The sequence below is a fragment of the Aquarana catesbeiana genome, linkage group LG04, assembly GCF_042186555.1.
Source record: "Aquarana catesbeiana isolate 2022-GZ linkage group LG04, ASM4218655v1, whole genome shotgun sequence".
In the NCBI taxonomy this organism is placed as follows: Eukaryota; Metazoa; Chordata; class Amphibia; order Anura; family Ranidae; genus Aquarana; species Aquarana catesbeiana.
This window is the reverse complement of record NC_133327.1, coordinates 529,946,409-529,963,962: the sequence shown is the minus strand read 5'-3', so window position 1 is coordinate 529,963,962 and position 17,554 is coordinate 529,946,409.

Genomic DNA, 17,554 nt, shown 5'->3' with positions numbered 1-17,554 from the left:
GGGGTGGGCAACTACATGGCAAATGAGGTTCAATGTAGAAAAATGTAAAATAATGCATTTGGGTGGCAAAAATATGAATGCAATCTATACACTGGGGGGAGAACCTCTGGGGGAATCTAGGATGGAAAAGGACCTGGGGGTCCTAGTAGATGATAGGCTCAGCAATGGCATGCCATGCCAAGCTGCTGCTAACAAAGCAAACAGAATATTGGCATGCATTAAAACGGGGATCAACTCCAGAGATACAACGATAATTCTTCCGCTCTACAAGACTCTGGTCCGGCCGCACCTAGAGTATGCTGTCCCCCCCGTGTGAATTGGTAATGGGGTCCCCAAACACTTTTTATGACAATACCATGCATATAAGCCTTTAAAATTAGCACTTTTGATTTCTCCCATAGACTTTTAAAGGGTGTTCCATGGCTTTCGAATTTGCCGCGAACACCCCAAATTGTTCACTGTTCGGCGAACTGGTGAACAGCGGATGTTCGAGTCGAACATGAGTGCAACCGCCCTCTGCAAGGTGCATGGTCTATTTGCCTTTAGTAAATTAAGCCTATTATCTTGGATACTGTGATCTGTATGTTTTTTTTATCACTCTGATTTTGTAAAAACGCAAACATTTTAGTAAAAAATGATCTGTTTAAAAAAATAATAGTGTACTATTAGAGATGTGCAAACCGGGCCAGTTGGTTTCAGAGAAAGATCTGGAAAATGTTAGAAGTTTAATCTATGGTTTACTGCAAAGATTCCATGCTCTTTTTATGATATGGTCATATTAAAACTGAACGTTACCCATAACAACTTGATGAAAAATAATGTTTTTTAGCAAGGAACATACATTCCACATTAATAAATAAGCTACCAAAATTAGTGTGTGCTGTAAATTACCTCCAGCATTGCTCATGCTTCTTCTTGCCGAAGGCTGCCAATTTGTTGAAGCCCAGAGCCCAAACAGTAAATCATAAAGTGGAACTAAACCCACTGATTTAACTATTTCAATAAACAGCCACATGTCATATGTGCTTTTGTCCTCAATTATGAAGCTAAACATAACTTAGGGATGCTGAGGGACTTCACCAACCTGAATGTGAAGGTGATAGGTCTCCTAACAGTGGCGTTTCTATGGGGGGGGCGGGGGGGGGGGGACGGCCCGCACCGGGTGACACCCGCCAGAGGAGTGACACTGGGGCCGCCGCTAAACACTGTACTTTGTTGATTGCAGTGGAGCGGTGCGAGCACTGCACTCAGCCATGCAGGGGGAGCTGCCTGTAACACTCCTCAGTCAGGCTAATATCCCAGAGTGAGCTGGAGTTGGTGGGTGGGGCTGGAGCTGCCTCCTCTACTCCTCCTACAGACTCCTTCACTATTGCTGATCCCGCAGCTGAAGGAAATGAGAGGCGAGGACACAGCAGCCCCGCCCATTTGCAGGGATGAAGCATGCTGTAAGTAAATGCAGTGCAGTGTCACTACATAGAGTCCTAACTTGCCCTATACCACCCCAACTTGCCCTGTGCCACCCTAACTTGCCCTATACCACCCCAACCTGCCCTGTGCCACCCTAACTTGCCCTGTACCACCCCAACTTACCCTGTGTCACCCTAACTTGCCCTATACCACCCCAACCTGCCCTGTACCACCCTACCCTGCCCTGTACCACCTCATCCTGCCCTGTACCACCCCAACCTGCCCTGTACCACCCTAACCTGCCCTGTACCACTCCAATCTGCCCTGTACCACATCAACCTGCCCTGTACCACCCTAGCTTTGCTGGTACCATCCTAACCTGCCCTGCACCACCCCAACCTGCCCTATACCCCCTCAACCTGCCATATACCACCCTAACCTGCCCTGTACCACCATAACCTGCCATATACCACCCCAACCTGCCCTATACCAACCCAACCTAGCCTGTACCCCCCCTCCTGCCCTATACCACCTCAACCTGTCCTGTACCACCCTAACCTGCCCTATACCACTCCAACCTGCTCTATACCACCCCAAACTGCCCTATACCACCTCAACATGCCCTATACCACCCCAACCTGGCCTATACCACTCCAACCTGCCCTATACCACCTCAACCTGCCCTGTACCACCCCAACCTGCCCTATACCACCTCAACCTGCCCTGTACCACCCCAACCTGCCCTGTACCACCTCAACCTGCCCTATACCACCCTAACCTGCCACTATATCACCCTATACTTCCCTAATCTGCCACTATACCACCCTATACTATCATTTACAGAGGCCAGTTTGGGGTGCGCCCTGTGACTGTGTGCTGCCTGCAGGGTGTTGGGCAGCCTGTACAGGAATGGGGGAAGACACCATGTTTTACAACTCTAGGTGACACCAACCCTAGTGACACCACTGTCTCCTAATCAAGATTTACACAGATTAATGCAAAAACAAAAACCCCAGGTTATTGTATCTGCATTAAAAATATACCTATGGCAGTGTCTAATAAGATTTGAACAGGCAATATTTAATGCACATTTGTCTGCTCTTAACTATTAAATACTCAAGTAATTTTAAAAATAAACATTTATTTGCTGTTTTTGTTGGTAAAGAAAAGATAACTCTTTTTTTTGTTAAAAAAAAAATAAAAACAATATAATTGCTCATGCACTTTGAAGTAACTTGGCTTCGAAATAGTAAAGACTATTTACAACGTATTAGAATTTTTTTTTTCTCTTCTTCCTTTTGCAGAATTTGAAGGAGGATAGTAATGGGGATAAAAACAGAAAGAAATGGTGAATAGCTATGGACATCCACCAGCACTAAGACGGATCTCCCAATCCCTGGGTAAATTTGAAATATAATGAAAATGGGAATTCTATCAAAGAATTAATGGGATTTTAGTGGAAGATAATACGTCTATTTCCAGTAGGCATCAGAGATAAGAGTATTTAAAATATTAAATTTTTATTGAGTAATAATAAAAAAGGGGGTACACAGAACAAATCAAAATACATATAAACAACCAGTATGACCATCCGATATTGTGTTCAAATTTCATTCATGCCTATTTGCCAACATGTTTCGCAACCGTTTCATTGCTTCATCAGGGCATATGTCGGCATCATTGGTTATTCTGAACTATGTAAATAACAGATAAATGTGTAATTATATAGTGATCATACATATTCAAATGTGCCAAAGGATAAATGAAATTAAGTCAAAGTAATCAATCTAATAGTCTCACCTACTGGTACAAATCTAAAACCAAATAGCACAAGCCACCATTGCCAGATATCGTCCACCGCACCTACTGCCACAGAAAATCCGAGGGTGCCAGATCCCAACCAGATAATGCCAATAGAAGGACTGGACCATGCACTAGCCAGACTGGAATCTAATGTGTAAGGGGTAAGATGGAAAGATAGATAAGCCAGTCAGATACCCAGTCCAGATAAATTATATACAATGTCTGCATAGTAAGTTTAATGGGGTAGTTATAGTAGCATATAGTCAATTACACCAAAACAGCGTCAATTAGCAGTTAATACCGCCAATAAAACTTAGAGGTGAAGGTCTATTTAACTCTATAATTTATGCGTAATTGAGAGTTTCAGTCCATGGTCTAATATATCCTTGCAAGGGGTTGCCGTACAATCTAACCCTGCTTGTAATTATAGCAAAGTATAATAAGCTTTATGATTTAACAAGGATAGATAAAAGGAAAAACAAAAATGAGATATAATACCCATAAATAGTTTAAAATATAAATTCCAATTAATGGTTTACCTGTAGGTCTAAGTGATAAGGGCTCCGCAGACACATAAGATCCTCCTGTCAGCGTGGATGGAGTAAAGCCAACTGCGTCTTTAGACACAGTGGCAGCTCCATCTATTGGCATGGTCCCACCGGAAGTAAAAAGGTCAATGATGACCTCCGGCATCACTTCCGGTCCGGACGTCCCCGCGTATGATGCGCGCGCACCACGTCAGACGTAAACACGTCAGAGGGTGCGCACGCAATGCCCACACTAGAGTGATACAGTGAGGGCAAACAGGGCAGATATGGGAAGCTCCGCCCCGTAGCGCGGGGACGTCCGAATCCCCCTATCTAAGGCAGGAGCAGCGGTGCAGTATCAGATTAGTCCAGTAGATGGAGTGCTAAATTCAAATATAGTCCCGCTTATGACTATATATATTGAAAGGATTTTTTGAGACATGCTAGAGGTATAGAATATTAGATGTCTTACTAAGTTAGGCATGATATTAACCCATGCAGGGATCTTTCCCCTCTAGACCAAACAGGTATGCATGGATAAAAAAACTATCAGCCATCTACAATTGCTATATACTAGTAACCCATGCAGGGATCGTTCCCCTCAAGACCAAACAGGTATGCATGAGTCAGATTTATGGCCGCCATTAAATTAATTTTTTTTAAAAATGGCTGATAGTTTTTTTATCCATGCATACCTGTTTGGTCTAGAGGGGAAAGATCCCTGCATGGGTTAATATCATGCCTAACTTAGTAAGACATCTAATATTCTATACCTCTAGCATGTCTCAAAAAATCCTTTCAATATATATAGTCATAAGCGGGACTATATTTGAATTTAGCACTCCATCTACTGGACTAATCTGATACTGCACCGCTGCTCCTGCCTTAGATAGGGGGATTCGGACGTCCCCGCGCTACGGGGCGGAGCTTCCCATATCTGCCCTGTTTGCCCTCACTGTATCACTCTAGTGTGGGCATTGCGTGCGCACCCTCTGACGTGTTTACGTCTGACGTGGTGCGCGCGCATCATACGCGGGGACGTCCGGACCGGAAGTGATGCCGGAGGTCATCATTGACCTTTTTACTTCTGGTGGGACCATGCCAATAGATGGAGCTGCCACTGTGTCTAAAGACGCAGTTGGCTTTACTCCATCCACGCTGACAGGAGGATCTTATGTGTCTGCGGAGCCCTTATCACTTAGACCTACAGGTAAACCATTAATTGGAATTTATATTTTAAACTATTTATGGGTATTATATCTCATTTTTGTTTTTCCTTTTATCTATCCTTGTTAAATCATAAAGCTTATTATACTTTGCTATAATTACAAGCAGGGTTAGATTGTACGGCAACCCCTTGCAAGGATATATTAGACCATGGACTGAAACTCTCAATTACGCATAAATTATAGAGTTAAATAGACCTTCACCTCTAAGTTTTATTGGCGGTATTAACTGCTAATTGACGCTGTTTTGGTGTAATTGACTATATGCTACTATAACTACCCCATTAAACTTACTATGCAGACATTGTATATAATTTATCTGGACTGGGTATCTGACTGGCTTATCTATCTTTCCATCTTACCCCTTACACATTAGATTCCAGTCTGGCTAGTGCATGGTCCAGTCCTTCTATTGGCATTATCTGGTTGGGATCTGGCACCCTCGGATTTTCTGTGGCAGTAGGTGCGGTGGACGATATCTGGCAATGGTGGCTTGTGCTATTTGGTTTTAGATTTGTACCAGTAGGTGAGACTATTAGATTGATTACTTTGACTTAATTTCATTTATCCTTTGGCACATTTGAATATGTATGATCACTATATAATTACATATTTATCTGTTATTTACATAGTTCAGAATAACCAATGATGCCGACATATGCCCTGATGAAGCAATGAAACGGTTGCGAAACATGTTGGCAAATAGGCATGAATGAAATTTGAACACAATATCGGATGGTCATACTGGTTGTTTATATGTATTTTGATTTGTTCTGTGTACCCCCTTTTTTATTATTACTCAATAAAAATTTAATATTTTAAATACTCTTATCTCTGATGCCTACTGGAAATAGACGTATTATCTTCCACTAAAATCCCATTAATTCTTTGATAGAATTCCCATTTTCATTATATTAGTAATGGGGATAAAGAAATGAGAATCTCTCTTCTCTTCCCCTCGAAAGTACGATAAATAGACACGGGTAGGAGGGGTATACATTTGTTTCATTGGGGTAATGTAGTTCACATAAAGATATAAGAAGGGGGGAGGGAAAGGGAAGGAGGGAAACTCCCTCTTCCCACTTCCTCCTCCTCCTTCTTTTTTTGAACAGTTTGAAGGAAGATAGTAATGGGGACAGAGAAATGGGAATCTCTCGCCCCTTGAAAGTAAAGATAAATAGATACAGTTAAGAGGGGGTATAGATTTGGGGTAATGTTTTTCACATAGAGATGTATGTATATGTGTATGTACATATATATATATATATATATATATATATATATATATGTGATTTATTTTTCTTTTTGGGGTGGGGATGGGGGAATGGGCGTGCTGCCATTCTTCTCGTCTTCTCTTTTTTCTTGTTTATTATTTAGACGGCCCAGGAGAATTAAGAGTATATGCTGCGGTATAGATTTATTTCTGTATTTAAGTGCATGCTAGAGGATAGATCCATTTGTGTACCTATATGTATTTTTTATGTATTTATGTGTCCTTTGAGAATGTTTTGTATTTATATGAATGATTTGCAGATTGTTTTGCAAAGTATGTAAGATTTATTATCTGTAAAAACGTAATATAACAATTTAAAATTAGAATTAAAGTGTATAACAATCCTAAGACCAAAATGTATTATATTTCGGCATATTAGTCTTTAAATGTGATGCTAGCATTCATTTTCTTTTTGAGGATATGTTTCAGTGTGATCTTGCCAGTAGCACACTTATATTTCTAGGGTGATAATGTTCATGCAGTACACCGTAGGAGCAGCATTTTCCCCCACAGGCTGCTCACTGCTAATTTAAACAACACAGCACCACCCGCTTTTCTTATTGGGTATCATAGTTTGTTGTTCTATAATATAATCCTGGACTATGAACTCTCCCTTTGGCCCTACATCAAATTGCTGTCCAAATATTGCCACTGCAACCCGTGTACCATCTCCAAAATATTCCCTATCTTAACCAATGACACCACAAAGTTACTAATTCACTCCCTGGTAAACTCTTGCCTCAACTATTGCAGCTCCCCTTTTCAGTCAGTCATAAATGCTGCTTCCAGACTCAGCCACTTTACCAACTGTTCAGTATCTTCTACCCCTTTCTGCCAATTGATTGGCTTTCGCGCATCCAACTAATAAAATTCAAAATACTAACAGCCACAACTCTGTCCCCAGCTACATCATCAACCTCATCTCAAAATAGCAAGCCATCTGTTTCATTCAAGCTTCTCAGGACCTCCTGCTCTCAAGCTCCCTTGTTATACTCCTCCCATGCTCATATCCAGGACTTCTCACTTGTGAATAATTATGTTAACAAGTGATACATTGGAATTGTAACAATCATAATCTGCTGTACACAAATAAAACTGTGCATATCATAAACAAAGAGTCCACTCTGAAATAATTCCTCATCTTCCAAAACAGTGTCCTTGGACATAATATACCCAGTGCAAAATGTGTTTAAGTACTACTCTATATTTTCCACCAATTTCGTGAATTGCTCACCACAGTGCACACCCTAACGTATAAGCACACACCAGATGATTTTTGAACACTATCTCTAAGTTGGTCAAAATTTGAATTTTAGCTGGATTCACTCTCTTTACTCCCTTCTCCTCCTACAATGTACAGGCTCTCCTTTCAATAGTAATACAGAAAGAGTAAGGGAGAAGAGGCTTATATACGAGCCCTTTCATACTGGGGCGGTGGGGGCGGTAGCGGTAAAGCACCGCAAAAATGGCGCCACTATTTGGATGGAAGCTGGGGCTTTTAACCCCCTAGAAGGGGTTAAAAGGGGTTAAAAGTGCCAGTGTATCGCTGCTGCTGAAGCGCTTTGCAGGCGCTTCAGCAGAGCTGCCCATGCATTCCAATAGGCAGGGGCAGTGAAGGAGTGGTGTATACACTGCTCACAAACTGCTTCAAAGATGCTGCTTGCAGGACTTTTTCTAATGTCCTGCAAGAGCACCGCCCCAGTGTGAAAGCACTCGGGCTTTCACACTGGGACTGCAGATGAGGCATTTTCCAGGTGCTATTTTTAGCGCTAAAGCACCTGAAAAATGCCCCAGTGTGAAAGGGATCTAATGTAAAACCTTTTAAAATGTGTGCTTTATCATTTATAACCAATATAAAAAGAAGTCACATCCCTACCATGTGCTGTACAGCACTGTTTGACAAACGCCTTTTTGGACACCGCTCCCTCTGTGCATCATGAATAGAGTTATCGATATTTCCAGTTGAAAGTGAGGACATTATGGACTACTACACACTCAACGTGTTTCATCAAAAAATGACTTCCTCAGGAGTGGAGTCTGTGCTGTCATCTGGGCAATATTATATACAAAAAAAACGTCCTCCTTCCTGCCACAATTAAACCCTCAGTTTCCCAACATAATTAGATATCTCCAATAGAGGATTACGATAATTTGACATGTATCTTCTTTATATAAATTAGTGCACCCTCCACTATATTTTGCATATGAAATAGAATGATTTACCCCTACTTAATATAAATAATATCCTAAGGATGCTAAACACCTAAAATCTTACAAATATCACAACTGTTTATCAGCTCCACCCAAAATAAATAATCATACAGTGATAAATATAATGTAACAACTCCACTAAAAATGAATCAATCACATTATTTTGCTATATAAAATGCAATACTAAACTCATATTAAGGATACCCCTCCTATCACTCTTTTTTCCCTTTGGGCCTACCTCCTCCACATCCTCTCTTGGGTTTGCTAATATTCCCCAGTTTACCCATTGTGGAGGTCTTCTAGATTGGGGGCCTCTAAGTGGAGGGTCTCTAGTTTTAGGTTATCTGGTCCCAGTTGCTGGACTGTAAATCCCGTTCCCTAATAGGTGATCCCAGTTTTCCCTCTGAAAATATGTGATTGGTCCTTCAATGGGTGAAATGTGTTATATGTTGGCACTATGTCGTTTTCCCAATTTTAAAGGTGAAATTAATCTGTTTTGTGTTTGTTCATTCTTTTTTCTATTATTTTTTTTCTATGGTTTTGAACTTGTTTCCCCTCCTGTTTTTTCACTGGGTTGCATGTTTTCTGGTGTATATTTAGGTTGTTTGGTAGTCTGCCATTTGAACACTTGTACTCAATACTAAATGGTGTCTTTTGTATATTATTTATATTTCTATATTCACTCATAGATTTATTGTCTGTTAACCCACTGTAAGGTGGTACATCCCATCAGAGTCTTTTAGGATTAATTACCCCTTGTATATATTTTTCTAACATAATATGATTCCACCAAAGCTGGATTTCTTTCTCCATTGTATACTTAATATTTTTAAATGTGTTTTCCAAGCTATCCATGCGTGCATGCTGCTTTATCCCAAAAATATAATTTACCTTCATATTAATGAAATTAGAGATATCCACCACAGCTGTAGAGGTATAACAATCCTAATAAAAAGGTTTAAAATGATGTTGTCAGAATTGTATTTACCTCTGTGTTTCCCTATATTTCCTAACCTAAAAGGATTAAATTAAACTGCTGTGCTAATAATCAGTGATGACAATGAATACAAGCTGTAAGTGTATAGCTTAGCGCTCCTAGTTCTCGCTTACTAAATAAATAAGAAACTACGTATTCAAACTTTCCAAACCATCAAACAATTTTCACAAATGATACACTGATGATACAATTTTCACAAATGATACACGGGAATGTAACAATCATAATTTGCTATAACCATGTATAAGTGCAAATAAAACTGCCACATATCATAAAAAGAGTACACTCTACACAATTCCTCACTTTCCAAAGCAGTGTCCTTAGAAATATGCTCAGTGCGAAATGTTTTCAATTACTCCCCTTTGTCTTTAACCAATTTAATAAATTGTTCACCACAGTGCACATTCTAAGGCGGGGTAGGCAATCTTTGAGAGGTAGATATCTACCTGGAAAACATGGTAGAGATCAAAGATCATCAGGGTGCTGCACCATTTTTTTTTCTTCGAAGGAGTTAACTAGCCAGCCCCCAATAATTAGTAAGGACAAGGACGGCACAGAATAAACTTAGCCTCTCCTTTAAAGTTAGCTTCAGTGACCCCCACAAGTCCGATACAGGACTCCATCATGAAGGCAGAACCACTGGAACTGTAGGCTGACTTGCTCGATTAGATTCAGACCCTGCTGGCCTTGCTGTTTGCTTTGAGTTCTGGCCAGTGTAAGTAGTATGTAGGACAGTGTACAGAGGTCAGTAGTGTGTATGGCAGTGTACAGGGATTAGCAGGATGTATGGCAGTGTATGAAGGTCATCAGGATGTGCAGTAGTGTACAGGGGTCAGCAGATCAGCAGGATGTATGGCAGTGTACAGGGGTCAGTGGTATGCAGGATATTGTACAGGGGTCCGTAGTAGATAGGGCAGTGTACAGGGGTCAGTGGTATGTAGGATATTATACAGAGGTCAGTAGTATATATGGCAGTGTACAGAGGTTAATAGTAAGTATTGCAGTGTACAGAGGTTAGTAGTATGAAGAGCAGTAGGGAAAAGTAGGGCAGTGGACAGGGGTGAGCAGGATAGGGGGTCAGCAGGGCACTTCACAGGGGGGTTTGGAGGGCATGGTTCTGGGGGCTCAGGAGGGCACACCACGGGGTGGGGTCATAGTGACACGGTATGGGGGGTCAGGAGGTCACACCATTAAGGTTTTAGAGAGGCATAGTATAGGACGGTCAGGGGGACATGGTACAGGGGGGGTCAGGATGACACGGTACGGGGGGGTCAGGAGGGTATGGTAGAGGGGGGTCAGAAGGGCACAAAATGAGGGGTCAGGAGGGTACACCACTCGGGGGGGGTCAGGAGAGTACACCACTGGAGGGGGTCAAGAGGGTGCATTACTGGAGGGGTCAGGAAGGCACACCACTGGGGCTTAGGGGGACACAGAAGTGGTTTCAGAGCACCGCATTGTTCTGTGTTCACTGTTCTTGTGCTGATCCCAGCCATCTCTCCTCTCTCGTCTATTCCACTGTCAGGGCTGGGCTCCACCCTAATGTCTCTGAGCTGGCTGCTTAGCTGTCGGCTAATTGCCGGCTCCTATCTCTCCACAGTTACTCAGCTGTTGATGATATCCTGCTCGTCAGTTCTGCCTACTTAAGCTGTCCAGTCCAGAGGAGCTCTGCCTTTGCCTTGGTCAACATCACAGAAACTATCTCCTGTGATCCTGTTAAAGACTTGCTTTGCTGACATCCCTTCTGGCTCCAGATCATGCTTGCTGTTTCACTACATTGATCCCTGACTTCTGGCTTGGCTGACTATCCGTTCCGCGTACTGACTTCTGGCTTGGCTGACTATCCGTTCCGGGTACTGAACTTTGGCTATGTTTTAAATACATTTGTTCTTTTTACTTATATTATTAAACAAGTGTGATTTAACTGTACTTCTGTCTTGGCTTGATTTCATGGTTTCTGACATCCATGTGATGTCATCTACAAGTACCTGGAAGAACTGAAGAAAAGGGCCAGCTGGGATAAGCACAGTACACTCCTGGGAGGAGCTCAGGTGTGCTGGCACAAGAGTCCAAACCTGCTGAGCTATCCTGCAGCTGTCATAGGCAGCAGAGGCTGCCTGCAGCCGCACGTAAGCAAAGGGTGTGCTGTGGGGTAGGGAATGCCTTTGCCGGTTAGGCATGTCTCTGCTTTGCTGTGCAGCTTTGCCAGTTGGGGATTGGCAAGGCAGGGACAAAAGTGGGATCTATCTGTCACCTGCCTGCGGTTGACAGGTAGATCATGATGGACGGGTTGCCGACCCCGCAATAAGGGAGCACTCACCAGATGATTTTCACCACTTATCTCTAAGTTGGTCAAACTTTGCATTTTAGCTGGATCCACTCTCTCCTTACAACTTTCTCTACCTCCAATGTATATGCTCTCCTTCCAGTAGCAACTCAGTGGGGTTGATTTACTAAAAGTGAAGAGTGCTAAATCTGAAAAAAAAATCAGCTTCCAGGTTTTATTGTCAAAGCTTAATTGAATAAGCTGAAGTTAGAAGCTGATTGGCTACCATGCACAGCTGTACCAGATTGAATTACCTGGCTGTGATTTAAAAAAAACAGTGGCTGCAGCGGAGGGGTGGGGAGGACTATTGCCATAGTGGGCACTCAGGGGATGAGGGGGACTGTTGATTAGCAATATGTTACATATTACATGCTAAATGTTGCTATGGGTGAACTTAGCCTTTAACCCTTTTACTGCCACCAACGCACGTTGGTGGCGGGAGGGTTTACTCACAGTCAGTGTAAATCTGACAAGCCAACTGTTTCTCAGGCTCCACACACCCATCAGAGAACCTGGAACCAGCATGGTGGTTGCCTCCAGGTAGAGGGGAGGGAGACCAGTGAAGTCTCTCCTTCCTGTTACTGACCCAGAAGCGATGTGTAAAACCTCACTTTTGGGTCGCCATGTCACTTTCATTGGAGGGCAGGTGAGGCATCAGGTGTCTTTTTAGACCCCTGATGTCTTATTAAGGAGAACCTGACTACCAGGTGATGAATAAAAAAAGTTTAATAAATAAAAACTTTAAAAAAATGTAAAAAAAATGTAAGTTCCCTGAAGCACTTAAAATTACCCCCAAAAACACATTGAGCGCTGTTAGGTGCAACTTTTAAATAAGTTGCTTTATGTTTATATTGCTTTGTCAAATTCTTGCTTCATATAGGAATTAAGACACAGAGTCAGAAATCCGTGTATCAGTTCTTGAGCATAATGGACTGCTGCCTTTACTTCTTTCAAAGGCCTTTTATACAAACAATAGCATTAGCACAACCCCCCCACACAGGGCAAGGGTAAACAACAACAGGAGTCACCTGGGCTACGAACACAAGCTTCAACACCATGGCAATACAGTTACAAGAAAACAAAAGCAGCTTCAATTGAGTTCAACAGCCAAAAAGTTAAAAACAGATTTACATGTAGGCATCATATTAAGTGAGAACTCTAAATTAAATCCCTGACCTTATCAATTTCCCCCTTTGACATCATCCTCTCCTTCCCCCTGGGTCCTCATGAATAAGTTCTAGTCAGTTTTTCCCCAGAGTCCTTTCCCTGACCGCGAGTTGTCAGAGGGGTAGAACCCATCTCCCTAGGTATTACTAACATCTTAAATTCAAGAAGAGGAGTTTAGCAGGAGTGGGTGATGTCAATACACATTGATCAGTATGCCCTGTCTATTCTCCTAATTTTCCTATTTATTTTCCTGTATACACATATATTCGTGATTGTACCTGTGTCCTTTAACAGTGTAATTACCTACATCATAATACTTATTCATCTCATATCCTGAATCATTTGCTACTTTAGGATCATCTACAACCCATTTAAAATTTGCTGTTTCCTCTACCTCTATTACATTAATACCAGGAGTCCATGCATGTATTTGTAAAACAACAATCTGCAACAAACAATATGTAAGTAGATATTTCATCATGTTGTTTTCTCTGGTTGTTTCTTGCAGTGTGATGCGTGTATCCAGGTAGGCTTTCCTTCCAGCTTTACTGAAGTGGCTGTGGTCAGAAGCACTTGATAAGGACCTTCAAACCTTGGCTCCAATGTCTTTCTGGTGTGTTTCTTTACATATACATAATCCCCTGGTAGCAGCGTATGTGTACCTGTTATTGAATTAGGGTCTGGAAGAGAAGAATACACACTTTTGTGGATCTTAGTTAGACGTTGTTGTAATTGTATTACATATGCAGTCAAACTATCACATTGCAATTGCATACTCTGTGGAAAGTATAAACCTAATCTAGGTGCACTACCAAAAAGTATTTCGTATGGGGATAATCCTGTTTTCCCTGTAGGGGTGTACCTTATAGAGAATAAAGCCAAAGGCAAACATTCAGGCCATGGCTTGTTTAACTCCTGCATGGCTTTTTGTATTTTTAACTTTATTGTCCCATTTACTCTCTCCACCGATCCCGAACTCTGTGGGTGGTAAGGGGTGTGAAAACTTTGTTGAACCCCTAACATGGTCATTACATTCTGCATGATTTCTCCTGTAAAGTGTGTTCCCCTATCTGATTCTATGGTTTCAGGAAGACCAAACCTAGGTATTAACTCAGTGATCAGTTTCTTAGCTGTGGCTTTTGCTGTAGCTGTTTTTACTGGATAACTTTCAGGCCAACCTGAGAATAAATCGATACACACGAGAACAAATTCAAAGGGGCCGCTCTTGGGCATTTGTATGTAGTCAATTTGCAATCTCTGGAAGGGGTATTGGGCCCGGACCTGGTGTTTTCGTGGGGTTTTTACTCTCTGTCCTGGATTATTCAGGAGACAGATTTGGCAGGCTGCACAGTAGTTTCTCGCAGTACTACTGAATCCAGGGGCGAGCCATCCTTGGTTCACAATCCTATACATGGAATTGGAACTGACGTGTGTGGGTAGGTGAACTGCCGCTGCCATTGCTGGGTACAGAGAGGCAGGCAGGCATATTTTGCCCCCTTCCCTCCATACATTGTCAAGGTCTGGTGCTGCTCCCATACTGACCCACTTATCTTTCTCGCTCTCCCCTGCTTGCTCCTGTAATTTACTCAGCTGCTGCCATGTTGGTTCTGGGATACTCACCTCTACCGCTGCTAAGGTCTCAGGGCTTCCTTCCCCTAGAGCTGCCTGTTTTGCAGTCAAATCTGCAAATGCATTTCCTTTTGCCTCAATTGTTTTTGTGCTCGTGTGTGCCGCTATTTTCATGATGGCCACTCGTTTAACCTTTTGAAGATTGTTCAGGACTCTCTTAATCCCTTCTCCATGTTTTACAGGTGTACCTGCTGCTGTCAGATAACCTCTAGCCTTCCATATGTGGCCATAATCATGCGCTACGCCATAAGCGTAGGCAGAGTCAGTGTAAATATTCCCTTCTCGTCCTTTTAAGTATTCTAGGGCTTGTTCTAAAGCTTTTAATTCTGCCTCTTGTGCTGACATGTGGGCTGGTAAGGGCTGTGCGTCAATTACCTGTGTATCAGTCACTACGGCATAACCTGTGTGATATTTACCCTTGTCATCAGCAAACCTGCTACCATCTATGTACAAAGTGTGCTCAGCGTTTAAAATTGGTGTATCTATAACATGTGGGAATCCCATTGTCTCCTGTTCCATGAGCTGAAAACAATCGTGTTCATTTACTTCCTCAAACAGAAGAGTGTCAGTGTCCTCATCTCCTTCTCTATTAGCACTATTATTCCCCCTTGCCAAATCTGATGACTGAAGAGGCAAAAAGGTAGCCAAATTTAAGGTTGTACAGCGCTGAAAAGTGACATTTGGAGGTAAAAGTAAAGTACACTGTAACCTTAATTGCCTAGCCATGGAAATGTGTTTGGGCTGAACTTGAGACAAGATTGCATGTATGTCATGTGTGGTATGCACTACAACTGGATTGTCTAGAACAATTTCTGATGACTTATCTATGATAATTGACACTGCAGCTACCGCCCGTACACAGGACGGTGAACCTCTGGACACTGGATCTAATGCTGCTGAAAAGTAAGCGATTGGTCTTTGTTTTACATGTGCCTGTGTCAGTACACCTGTGGCGTGTCCAGCGATCTCAGCAACGTATAGATTGAATTTCTTAGTATAATCCGGAATACCAATGGCCGGGGCAGAAATCAATAGCTTTTTCAAAGTGACAAACGACTCATAAGCTACTTCTGTAAGCACATACGGTACAATTTTCAAACAATCGTATAATGGCTGCATCAAAGCGCTAGCATGTGGTATCCATTGTCTACAATATGACACAATACCTAAAAACATACGCAATTGTTTGAAATTCCGTGGGGGTAACATTCCCTTTATCACTTGAACCCTCTCCTCAGTGAGATGTCTTGTACCCTGTGATATACAATGTCCCAGAAAGATAACCTTTTCCTGACACATTTGTAACTTTTTCCTATTAACCTTGCAACCTTTTTCTGCTAGAAATCGCAACAAATTAAGGGTGGTGGCCAAACAAGTTTCTTTGTCAGGGCAGCATAACAATAAATCATCCACATATTGCAGCAATACACAAGAATCTTGTGGTACCCATTCTCCCAACACCGTTTGCAATGCTTGCGAATACAAGGTAGGTGAGTGCGCCATACCCTGAGGTAGGCGTGTCCAGGTCAGTTGCCGATTTTTTATTGAAAATGCGAACCATAGTTGGCATTCTTCAGCAAGTGCGACAGAAAAGAAAGCATTTGCTAAATCTATAACCGTAAAGTACATACTAGTTGAGGGTATTTGTGACAGTAACGTATGTGGATTGGGTACTACAGGTGTCATTGGGGCTAGTATTTTGTTGATTGCTCTGAGGTCTTGGACCATCCTATACTTGACCGGACTACCGGCTATCGTTTTCTTTTTTACCGGGTACAAAGGAGTATTTGCCGGCGATTTTACTTCTTTTAAAACTCCACTTTTTAAGAAGGATTGGACCTGCATTTCAATGGCCGCCTCTTGGGGTGCACTGAGTGGATACTGTTTTTGTTGGGGTAGCACTGCTCCTGGAATCAGCTGTAGGGTAACCGGAGGTACGGGCAAAAGTCCAACATCAGCTGGATGCTTTTCCCATAGTTCTTCCGGAAGAGATGACAAGACCTGATCCAAATCTGGAGGTGATGGACCAGACAGTTCTGATTCCTCCTCCAGGTATTGTATCAGGTTACACATCTCCATGTGTTCTTGATCATCGTTTATAGCTAAGGTGACAGTACCATCTGGGTGATAGGTAATATTAGCTCCTATTTTCTGCAAAATGTCAGCTCCTAGCAAATTAGTGGGGGCTCCTCTAGATACCAGAAAACGTGAAAGGAACATATGGTTCCCTATTTTAACTTTTAAGGGTTTTGTGAGCGGCGCGTCGGCTAAAATGCCATCATATCCAGTTATCAATAAAGTGTCAGGTGATTCTTGCTCAGGGAGTAGTTCAGAATCAGAAAGTAACGAACGTGAAGCGCCTGTATCTATTAGACAAGAGATTTTCTTATTACCAACCGTTATAGTAGTCTTAAGCATCTTAGTTTTGGATCTTTCTAAAACTGGGGCGAGTCATGCTCGTGGACCATCTCCCTGCCGCCTGACTTCATCATTATTGTTGTCCCTAGACCAGTTCCTCCTCTGATTAACTTGGTAATCAACACCCTCCTTTCCCTCATCTCTTATTCTCTTTCTGCAGTGGCGTCTGATGTGGCCAGTCTTGTTACAGTAATAACAAGTAAGGGGTTTGCGATAGGAACCTCTGCTTGGTTCTTGGGAATCTACAACCGTATTGATTGCCGGATGTTTTCGACTTTTGTTTTCTGCTAAATCTGCTTCTATACCTTGTGCCTTTTGTAACAACGACCCTCTATCTCTAATTGCCCTCCACTCTGGTGTGCAGGCTTTCAGTCTTTCACTTATCTGTGGAATTAATCCTTTCATAAACTGTCTGTTGAAGGTTCGGATTGTAATTGGCAGTGCTAAATCCATTCCTTCATCTGCCATCATACTTTCCATTGATAAGTAAAAGTCTGATACTGTCTGCCCTGGCAGTTGTTTCATGGGTGACGTGGATCCTCTCTCTTGCTGTTTTGCCTGACAAAAAGCTTC